This window comes from Dipodomys merriami, unplaced genomic scaffold, assembly GCF_024711535.1.
Source record: "Dipodomys merriami isolate MVZ:Mamm:240054 unplaced genomic scaffold, mDipMer1.0.p SCAF_7, whole genome shotgun sequence".
Classification (NCBI taxonomy): Eukaryota; Metazoa; Chordata; class Mammalia; order Rodentia; family Heteromyidae; genus Dipodomys; species Dipodomys merriami.
This window is the reverse complement of record NW_027206290.1, coordinates 32794012-32805726: the sequence shown is the minus strand read 5'-3', so window position 1 is coordinate 32805726 and position 11715 is coordinate 32794012. Positions and strand designations below refer to the sequence as shown.

Here is an 11715-nt window from a genome sequence, read left to right as displayed (position 1 = left end):
ACTGTCACCCCTCTGCACAGCATTTTTACAATAAAAAAGTACCAAAAAAAAGAAAGAAAAAAATTAAGCAATGGTGTGGAAACGAGGTTTTTCTTTGTTGTTTTTAATGTGCTATACATAGTCATTTCTTTTTTATTGCATTGTTTTCTTTTTTCCCCATGGTTTATCCCTTTGTCACTGTACTTGATTTTGGTACCCTGTGTATTGTAAATACGTGTATCTGAATTAGGGAAGGGAAGGGGAACAACAAAATGGTGAGACAAAAGACGAAGGGTGAACCAATGCAACAGCGATGCTCACAAGACAACATGTTGGAAAGGAACTGTACAACTGGGGGAAGCATTGTGGGGGAAGGAAGGTGGGAGAAAAGGGAGGGAGGAGTAACAATGCTTGACAAGAAATGTACTCATTACCTTACTCATGTAAATGTAACCCCTTTGTACAGCATCTTTACAATTAAATAAAATTTTAAAAATAAAATAAAAAGCAAACAGAAATCAGGATATCTGATTTCTAATTCTAATTGTTACTAATTAGCTAATTGGTCTTAGCCAGCATGTGAAAATAGGGCTAGAGTTCCTCTACCTTGTCCATGCTGGACTAGGTACAATAGGTTTGGGAACATGAAACAGTAAGAAAATATAAATGGAAGTTGAATAGGTTACTTCCAGACTGAGGTAGATAAGAACTAGAGCCTTGTTAGTGTCTTTCTTCCCTTCCTCTGTGGGCTTGAAGGTCTCCTTGCCAGATGGCATAGCTACAAAATGGAGATAGGTACTAAGTCATCTCTAATTGTGATGTGAAAAAAAACAAACACTTCCATTGTGCTAAGTCACAGATACATGTTGCCCCTAGTTACCCACGTATTCCAACCAGGTTTCACCTTCCAGTAGGACTTTGGTATAAACTCATCAGTGGTCAGTAACAGTAGTAGTTACTACTACTACCATGGTCTCTCTCTATCCCAATCCATGGTTTAAGCTACCCAAGGTCAACAGCAGATCAAAAGTACTAAGTGGCTAGACATAAGTGGCTCATGTCTATAGTACTAGCCACTCAGGAGTCTGAGATCTGAGGTTCAAAGCCAGCCTGGGCAAAAAAGTCCATAAGACTCTTACCTCCAATTAACCACCTTAAAACCAGAAGTAGCACTGTGGTGCAAAGTGGTAGAGTGCTAGCCTTGAGCGAAAGTGCTTAGGGACAGCGCCCAGGCCCTGAGTTCAAGCCCCAAGATTGACAAAAAAAAAGAAAAAGAAAGAAAAAAACAAAAAAAAACCCCAACTAAGTGGCCTTCCATTTCTTGGTGGGACCAGATAAAGAGGCCTGTTCTCTGTTATGTATGGAAGCAGAAGAGAAGGGCTCAACCCTTCTTGGTGTCATGTCTTTGGGGCTGGTGATTTCTCCTTTGCTGCTATCCTCAAATGCCACTGGGTCAGGAGGGGAGAAAAAAGAGAGGCAGAGGAAGGAAGGAGAGGAACTAAGAGAGAAGGAAAAGGAAGGCTACATTCACAAAACTGTTATTATAGTCTATTGTTACAATCATTCTATTTTGTTGTGCATGCTTGAATTTCTGGGTCTAGCTTATAAATTAAACCAATCACAAATGTGACTGTGTAGGAAAAAAGGTTAGAGATATAATATACATAGAATTCATTGCTATCTGCAGTTTTCGGCCTATATAAAGCATCTTAGAACACATCCCTTGCATATAAGAAGGAACTTGCTGTAAATTAATCTCCGGAACTTAATTATCTTGCAAGACTGAAATTCTGTGCCTTTTTTTTTTTTTGATATTTGAAATATTTAGTATTTCTTTTTTTTTCATTTTTATTTTATTTTATTTTATTTTATTTGAGAACATACTGTACAGAGGGGGTACAATTACATGGGTAGGATAATGCATACATTTCTTACCAAGCATTGCAGCCTCCTCCTTTGTTTACCCTTCACCTCCCTTCCCAGCCTCCCCCCTCCCCCCCACTCAATCATACCCCCCTCCCCCGCCACACCGACATTGTAAAGCTGGTTTTGACATGACATTTTGTACTTCTCATTGTTGCAACAGGTCCACCTGAATCCTCAAACGACTTGTTTGTCCCCATCTCCTCCACATGTTATACTGACATCAAATATAGTGAAAGCGGGGGTTACACTGTGGGGGAGGGACATACAAAGAAATAATCTTATAAATGCATTAGAAACACATGCACGAAAGAAACGAAAACATTAAAATACATATTTAAGGGTTCATTTTCCTAACATCACATTATCTGACCTTTTCCGCTTGACTCATACCTATACTAGATATTGCAAATAAGGGAAACCATGGGACCTATGTTTCTTTGGGCCTGGCTTACTTCACTTAATATAATTTTTTCCAAATCTTTCCATTTCCTAACAAATGGGGAAATGTCATTCTTTCTGATGGAGGCATAGAATTCCATTGTGTATATATACACAACAAATCAAAGAAAGGTTGGACAAATGGGATTGCATAAGGTTGCAGAGCTTCTGCAGGGCAAAGGACATAGCTAGCAAGATCAATAGAAAGCCCACGTATTGGGAGAAGATCTTTACTAGCCATACAATGGACAAGGGTCTCATATCTAAAATATACTTGGAACTCAAAAAATTAAACCCCCCAACAACAAATCCTCAAAGAAACAACTGCCCAATAAATAAGTGGGCGAAAGACTTAAAGAGAAGCTTCTCTGAAGAAGAAAGAAGGATGGCCAATAGACACATGAAGAAATGTTCAACATCCCTAGCCATAAAAGAAATGCAAATCAAAACAACATTGAGATATCACCTCACTCCAGTTAGAACAGCAAAAATCAAGAACTCTAACAACAACAGATGCTGGAGGGGATGTGGACAGAAAGGAACGTTACTTCATTGTTGGTGGGAATGTAAACTTGTTCAACCACTTTGGAAAGCAGTATGGAGGTTCCTCAAAAGACTTCACATAGATCTCCCCTATGATCCAGCAATCCCACTTTTGGGCATTTACCCAAATGTTTACAAACAAGACCACACTAAAGCTACCAGCACAACTATGTTTATTGCAGCATTATTTACCATAGCTAAGATATGGAACCAACCCAGATGCCCCTCAGTAGATGAATGGATCAAGAAATTCTGTACCTTTTGGCAACCATCACCCCAGATCTCTTTCTCCCCAGTTGGTGGCAATTATACTTAATGTTTCTAAGATTTTGACTATTTTGGATTTCACAATAAAGGAGATAATCTGGTATTTATTTGCCTTTCAGTGTCTGGCTTATTTCATTTAGCATACTGTCCCTCAGGGTCTCTCATCTTATCAAAATTGACAGAATTTCTTCCCTTTCAAAATCTAAATAATATTCCAATATACATTAAGTCTTGTACATATATTGAAATTCATGAATAGTTGAAATAAACAAGAGTACAGATAGCTGCTTGGTATACTGGTTTCATTCCCTTTGGATATATATCCAATAGTGAGATTACTGGACATAAGGAAAATTCTATTTCTAATTTAGTGAAGAATCTCCATGTTATTTTCCATTTGGCTATACAATTTATATTTCCACCAACAGTGTATAAGAGGATTTATTCCATATCCACATCAATACTTGAGATACATTTCATCTTCCTGCCAAGAATTACTCTAATGCATACGAGATGGTATTTCATTACGAATTTTGTCTACTTGGTTTGGGGGGTACACATGTGTTAGGGTGTATTGTTTAAGGATACATACATATATATGTGCAATATATTCTAGAATTCTTGCAACTGACTTGTACAATGATAAACACACTTGCATTTTACAAGCAAAGATGCTATGAAATTAAGTAATTTACCTAAGGTCACACAATTATTACAAATCCTAGTCTATTTGGATCCAATCTTGCATTCCTTTTATTGGCCATCAGAGATATCTTAGCTGAAAGGATGATATTATTTCTCAAGGTGCCTCATGGAAAGCTACAAGCATGTTGAGTCAGAGAGAATATGGTTGAATGTTTTGAATCTGACATTTTCTTAAAAACCAACACTGCGAGCTGTTTTCATCTTCTTCCCGAATGTTCAGGATTCACAGACACACATGTGAGCTGGGGGTGGCTTTGTTTTGCACACTGCAGAGACTACTCGTGTTTTGGGCGCTCATTCCAGGCAAACCAGATCTAGGTCGACTGGGCTTGTCAAACACAGGCACTTGTTCACTGGTTTAGCCTTGGGTTGGCAGAGTCAACTGTCATTACGGAAACTTACACCTCTAAAAGATGTATGGGAAAATGTACTTAGGACTTGTGAAACCAACAGGAGAGTGGAGAGCCTTTCTATTGTCTAGAGGCCTCTCAAGCCAAGATTTTCTTTCCATTTTCAGGGATATTTGCTTCTATCAGAGCCTTGTTATCCCCCAACCCCCTTGGATTGCAGAACAGCTTCCCAAGCCTGCACAGCCTCAGGCCCCCCCCTTAATCTATCCATCCTTCACTGTCTTTAAAAATCCACCTGTCTATACCAGGCACTGGTGACTCACACTTATAATCCTAGCTGCTTAGGAGGTCGAGATCTGAGGATCAGGGTTCGAAGCCAGCCAGGGCAGGAAAGTCTGTGAGAGTCTTATCTCTAAATAGTCACCCAAAAGCGAGATATCCTTAGATCTCAACCTCCTGAGTAGCTAAGAATTACAGTTGTGAGTCTCTGACACCTGGGCACATGTGGATATTTTAAATGGATATCTAAAACTCATATCTGGAAAAATTTAGTAGGGAAAGTCTAGACTAGACTTAATATCTTGCTATAACTATAGTTCTAAGGCAAAGTGCTTTTTAAGTATCATCAGAAGGAGAGAAAGAGGCCAGAATAAGTATATTTAGATTATGTCCTAATCAGAAAAGGAATCCCAAGGCCCTTGTAGAGGAGGAATTTTAGAATGAAAAATAAGTATTTGACAATAATTTGGCACATAGAGAGAGAAAACATATATCACTCAAGCTCCTCGGAACATACTTATCTTCAACCTGCCTTATTACAGTAACTCAATGAATCTGAGAATTCCATCCATCTCAAGATACTGACTATCATTAGGCCACGTGTTCATGCCTATAAGGATATAAGGTTTTCTTTAACACTAAGTAAGATGAGGACCATCAGACATTTCAATAGCAGATAAGGGATCCAGGGAGCCTGACCCATTGGATGCCTACACACTGAAGAGACCAGAACACCTAGAGACATGGGATGAGAGAATCAGTCCTTCAAGACTCACTCATCTCCAGGAACAGATGAGGATAGGCAGTCCTGCCACGTGGCATCCTTCATGCTTACCCCTTCTTTTGTCCTCCCTCATAAGGGTCTCAGGCCCCCTAGCAGCAAAGGAGGCTCTAAGAACACAAGCTGGGTTCCCGGGTCACCCAGCACAATCATACAGGACTCAGCTCAAGTGTGAAAGAGAAGTCCACAGAGCAAGGAGGAGACTATGCTATCCTTACAGCTCCCTCCTGCTGATCAATATCAGTGAGTGTCACAATACTGCTGCTTCTTATGCTTGTGTGTCCTTCTTTCATCCTCACACGGGCCCTGGGAATCCTGGGAAAGCACCAGGGATCAGAGTAGAGCCTCAGAAGGGGGAAGATGGGAGAGTTCACAGGGTGTAGCATCCTTTAAGCAATGGTGACCCCAAATAGGATAAAGCGCTGTTTCTTTTATTCCTGCTCTTTATGTGAACCTTTGATCCCAAAGGTGGAATTGGGAATGAATGAATTTGTTTAGCTCAGCAAACCCAGGATACTCTGTGGTCAGAGACACTAGCTGGGAGGTTAACTGAGGTCCATATAAAGATCTGAGAGATAAAAGAGATGCAGAGATTTACCTTCACCAGTGAGAAAAGCAAACTAACCATCAGTGAACAATCCATTCCCAGGAGGCAGAGCTGAGCATACTGCTGAGCTCTTTCAGTGTCTAGGAGTGACGATAAACATGCTTATAAAACCCAGATAATTTTGAGTTCAGTTTTGTTTCAATAAAGATAGATAGATAGATAGATAAATAGAGATAGATAGATAGATATAGATAGATAGATATAGATAGATAGATAGATAGATAGATAGATAGATAGATAGATAGATAGATAGATAGATAGATAGATAGATAGATATGGACTTCTCTCTCTGGATGTCTGATTTGCTGGCTTCCTCCACAATAAACCCCCAAATAGAATTTGATTGAATGAGAGGTGGGAGCATTGAGAAAAGCCCAAAACCAAAATTAGAACCAAATCCTGAGAGGCAGCAGAATCCTGGATTCTTCACAAAATCTGCTCTCCAAATCTGGTTCTCAAAGCACTGCTCTTTTGCATTAAGCCGACAGCCATTACCACTGTGGCCCTCAATTGCCATTCACACTGTCAATCTGGATCTCTGGGCAGTGATCCAGCCTGTTTCAAAACTGATATTTCTGGGTCCCTCTCACCCCATTCACCAACTCCCTTGCTCCCCTTTCCCCACCTCTCTGATTTCTTCTTTACTTGTTTGTCTCATTTCCAGGAGGTCACAAGGCAACCAAGGACTTTCCCAAAAAGGCTAGGCAAACATTGCCTTTATTTTGAAATCTGTGAAATACGCCAGCCTGGGAAAGATGGGTCTCAGGAGCTGATGTGGGTGATGTGGGTGATTTGTAGGGATAACCCCAATGGCAGAGACAGATGAGCCAAGCTTCAGTGTATGCGGACCTTACATATATGCTCAATTATTAGATCCATCTGGTATACTATCATGTGACTGCCATCTCTCAAAGCAGGCCCTAAGTGTCTAATCACTGGTCTTGTTCTTTTTCCTGATGGGATAGTTAGCAGGTTCTAGCATCCTGTAAGCAAAAGTGACCCCAAAATAGGACAAAGTGCTCATCTTCCCTTCTTGCTCTTTATGTGAAACCTTCAATCCAGAAGGTGGAACTGAGAATGAATGAATTCATTTAGTTCAGCAAATCCAGGCTATAGTCCATGGTCAGAGACACTAGCAGAGAAGTTAACTGAGACCCATATAAAGATTTGAGTGATAAAAGCGTGCTGAGTGGACAATTATTCTCAGTGATTCCTGAAGACTTAAATGGACCCAGAGCCAACTATGGACATGCAGCTGTCTGTGTCCAGTGGCTAGTTCATCCACTTAAGAGAGAGATCATACTAGTGGGTACCAGTATATTTCCAGCAAAAATAAGAAAATATATGTGTGTGTATGTGGTTGTGTATATGTGTGGTATGGTGTGGTGTGGTGTGGTGTGTGTGTGTGTGTGTGTATGTGTGTGTGTGTGTGTGTGTGTGTGTGTGTGTGTGTGTGCCAGTCATGGGGTTTGAACTCAAGGCTTGGGCACTGTCCCATAGCTTTTTCACTCAAGGCTGGCAGTCTACCACATGAGTCAGTCTACTTCCTGATTTTTGTTGGTTAATTGGAGATGAGTCTCACAGACTTTCCTGCTCCTGCTGGCTTCAAACTGTGATCTTTAGATCTCAGCTTCCTGAGTAGCTAAGATTATAGGCATGAGCCATCATTATCTGGTGAGCATTGTGTGTGTGTGTGTGTGTGTGTGTGTGTGTGTGTGTGTGTGTGTGTGTGTGTGTGAAAGAGAGAGAGAGAGAGAAAGAGAGAGAGAGAGATTGAGAGCACACCAGTATTAGAGCTTTAAGTCAGGGCCTCTCACTCTTGTTCGGCATTTTTGCTCTAAGCTGGCACTCTACCACTTGAGCCATACCTCCACTTTCAGAAAACATTTTTAGAGCATGTCAAATTACATCATTAGTCTGAGGAAATTGAAGACTCAGAATTTTTTTAAGCCTTAGTAAGGCCTTATTTTTAGAACAACAGGATAAAGCAACGAGAAATAGAAAAAGAGAAACATTTCCTGCTTCCCGTGTAGAAAATGAGAGTTAAAGACTCCTCAGAGAAATTTAGAAATTAAGGATCCAAACATTCAAACCTGTGTCTCTGCATGTAAGAGTCTTCAGTTTTTCCTTTTATTCCAAAGTTCCTCCAATCATTTTGTTTTGTTTTATTTCCTTGTAGTTTTGGGGATTGAAGGAAAGCTCTACGTACTCTATCACTTTAGCCATGCATTTTTTTTCAGTGTTTTTTTAAATTTTCTCTTTAGATAGGGGCTCCCACTTTTGACTCAGCTAGCCCTGAACCTCAATCTTCCTATTTCCACTTCCTGAGTAGCTGGCAGTCACCATAGCCAACAGCTCCTCCACATTTTAACCTGTACCTCTGCTGGGCAAATTTCACTCTAAAAGAGTTTGGAATTAGGGGCTGGGAAGGTGGCTCAGTGGTAGAACGCTTGCCTTGCATGCATGAGGCCCTGGGTTAGATTCCTCAGCACCACATAAGCAAAAAGAAAAAAGCTGGAAGTGGCGCTGTGGCAAAAAAAAAAAAAAAAAAGAGCTTGGAATTAGAAGGCCCGTAATTTTAGCTACTAAGAAGATTAAGGCCAGGAGGATTGTGGTTCAAAGCTATCCCAGGCAGAAAAGTCCTCAAGACTCTGTATCCAATTAAATAACAAAAAGCTAGGCTGTAGATATGGCTCAACTTGTAAAGCACCAGCCATGAGCAAATAAGCCATGTGGGTAAGCATGAAGTCATGAGTTCAAGCCCTAGGGAGAAAGATGGGGAGGAGGGGGAAGAGGAAGAAGAGGAAGAGGAGGGGGAAGAGGGGGAGGGGAGGGGAGAGGAAGAAGAGGAGGAACAAGAAGAGGAAACCTCCGTAAACAGGCCAACAGTAAGGACACAAGAATTAATTAGAAGAAACACATTAATGTCTACTCTATCATATTAAGCAAACCTGTGAACATAAAACTTTGTATTTATGTGACTTAGTAAAATTTAAAACTACATTAAGGTATTTAGCAATGAAAGTTTTAGAGACTTTTTAAAATAATTTTAAATATTGTTTAAAAATAGGAACCCTTAGGCTGGGTGCTGGTGGCTCACATCTGTAATTGTAGCTCCTCAGCTGCTCAGGAGGCTTACATCTCAGGATCACAGTGAAAAGCCAGCCCAGGAAAGAAAGCCCTTGAGACTCTTATCTCCAATTAACCAGCAAAGAAAGAAAGAAAGAAAGAAAGAAAGAAAGAAAGAAAGAAAGAAAGAAAGAAAGAAAGAAAGAAAGAAAGAAGGAAAGAAGGAAGGAAGGAAGGAAGGAAGGAAGGAAGGAAGGAAGGAAGGAAGGAAGGAAAGAGAGAGAGAGAGAGAGAGAGAGAGAGAGAGAGAGAGGGATGGAGGAAGGAAGGGAGAGAGAGAGAGAAAAGCCAGAAGTAGAACTGTGGCTCAAGTCATGGAGTGCTTACCTTGAGTAAAAAAAGCTCAGGGTCAGCGCCTAGGCCCTGAATCCTAGCCCCAGGACTAGCATAAAAAATACATAATAGTGCATACATACACATACATACACACATACACACATACACACATACATACATAAAATTAAAACTCCTGGGAAGAAAAGGTGATTTAAAATTACCTAGTAAATTTTTATTTTCTTTAAAAAAAAGCACAATATATAATTGGGGGTAATGAGGTAGCTAAAAAGAGAGCCCTCATATTTGCATATTTGAGATTGAATTAGCAGTGCTCTAGTAAAAAAGCCTGGGAATAGTTGTACAGAAAATGCACTGAGGCACATGCAAATATGAGCATTAATCAAGACTCAATGCTATGTGATTGAAAAACTCATGAACTAGAGTTTATCATGCATGAATGATCCAGACTAAAAATATCACACTTACACAGAAAAATAAATTTAGTATTTTGGCAGAGGGGATAGAGTGAATGTAAAAATTGAAAATCATCAAATGATACTTTGGGATTTTTTCAGACACTCATCAGATCGTTAGAAAAGATTTATACATCAAATAGAATCCTACAAATATATTTGACCAAAAGGATCCTTGCGTTAAAATGACTTAAGATCTGCAGAAACGTCATTGTTACTACTATACCAGTAATCATTTTTATTAAACACTATATACATATACATGTGTATATTATATAAAATATTCATACCTATCTGTCAAAATTGGCTATACACATGTAGAAAACTGAAGTTAGATCCTTATATATCACCCTGCATGAGATTCAACTCCAAGTGGATCAAAGACCTTCAGGTAAGAGCAGATACCCTAAAAATATTGCAGGAAGGAATAGGGGAAACTCTAGGGCTCCTTGGCACAAGCTGGAAATTTCTAAATAAAGACCCAGAAACACAACAAATCAAAGAAAGGCTGTATACGGGATTGCATTAAACTGCAGAGCTTCTGTGTGGCAGAGGATATAGCTAGCAAGATAAATAGAAAGCCCACAGATTGGGAGAAGATCTCCACTAACTATACAACAGACAAGGGCCTCATATAAAAAATATACCAAGAGCTCAAAAAATTACCCCCCCCCCGAAAACAAATACTCAAGAAACCACCACTCCATTAATAAGCAAGCTAAAGAATTAAAGAGAGACTTCTTGCCGGGCACTGGTAGCTCACGCCTATAATTCTAGCTACTCAGGAGGCTGAGATCTGAGGATCGAGGTTCAAAGCCAGCCCAGGCAGGAAAGTCCGTGAGACTCTTTATCTCCAATAAACCACTAGAAAACCGGAAGCTGAGCTGTGGCTCAAGCACTAGAGCGCTCTCCTTGAGCTGAAGAGCACAGGGAGAGTGCCCAAGCCCAGAGTTCAAGCCCCAAAACCCCGGCCCCCAAAAAGAGACTTCTCTGGAGAGGAAATAAAAATGACCAATAGATCCATGAAGAAATGTTCAACATCTCTAGCCATAAAAGAAATGCACAGCAAAACCACATTCAGAGTCCACCTCACCCCAGTTAGAATGGCTATAATCAAGAAATCTAATAACAACAGATGCTGGCAGGGATGTGGCCAAAAGGGAACCCTACTACACTATTGGTTAGAGTGTAAACTGGTTCCCTCACTCTGGAAAGCAATATGGAGTTTCCTTAAAAGACTAAACATAGAGCTTCCCTATGACCTAGCAATTCCACTCCTGGGCATTTATCCAATTGGCCACAAACCAGGCCACACTAAAGCTACCAGCACAACTATGTTTATTGCAGAATTATTTACCATTGCTAAGATATGGAATCAGCCCAGGTGCCACTCAGTAGATGAATGGATTAAAATATGTATATATACACAATGGAATTCTATGCCTCCATCAGAAAGAATGATAACTCCCCATTTGTAAGCAAATGGAAAGACTTGTAAAAAAAATCATATTAAGTGAAGTAAGCCAGACCCAAACATTAAGTCTCATGGTTTGCCTTATTTGTAATAATTAGTATATGCCTAGAATAGTCCTAGGTGAGGTCCTAGCTGAGGTTCCCAATAGCCCAATGGCTAATCAAAATTATCTCCATGATATGGAAACAAGAGGTTATTGCTGTTGTTGTTGTTGGGTTTTTGTGGGGCTGTGTGTTTGTGTGTGTGTGTGTGTGTGTGTGTGTGTGTGTGTTGTTTTCAGTTGTTTCTTTTGCCTTTCATTTTTTTCTCTGATTTATTCTCCAAGGTCACTGTTTCTGATTTCTGTTCCCTTTGTCTTATATAAACTTGTGTTTATCTGATTTGGGGAAGGGAAAGCAAATCATGGAAACAAAGGTTGAACCAATGCAATAGTGACAGTCACTAGACACTGTGTTGGAAATGAACTTTACAACTTGAGGGGAGAGGGT

General features: G+C 40.1%; 1 non-coding gene across 1 annotated transcript; it reads left to right on the top strand.

The window, feature by feature from the left end:
- Nucleotides 1–1290: 1290 nt before the first annotated feature.
- On the top strand, nt 1291–1438 carry LOC138817364 (small nucleolar RNA SNORA57). Its single transcript, XR_011368822.1, has one exon. It is a non-coding gene; the product is annotated as a small nucleolar RNA SNORA57 (small nucleolar RNA).
- The last annotated feature ends 10277 nt before the right edge of the window (nt 1439–11715 follow it).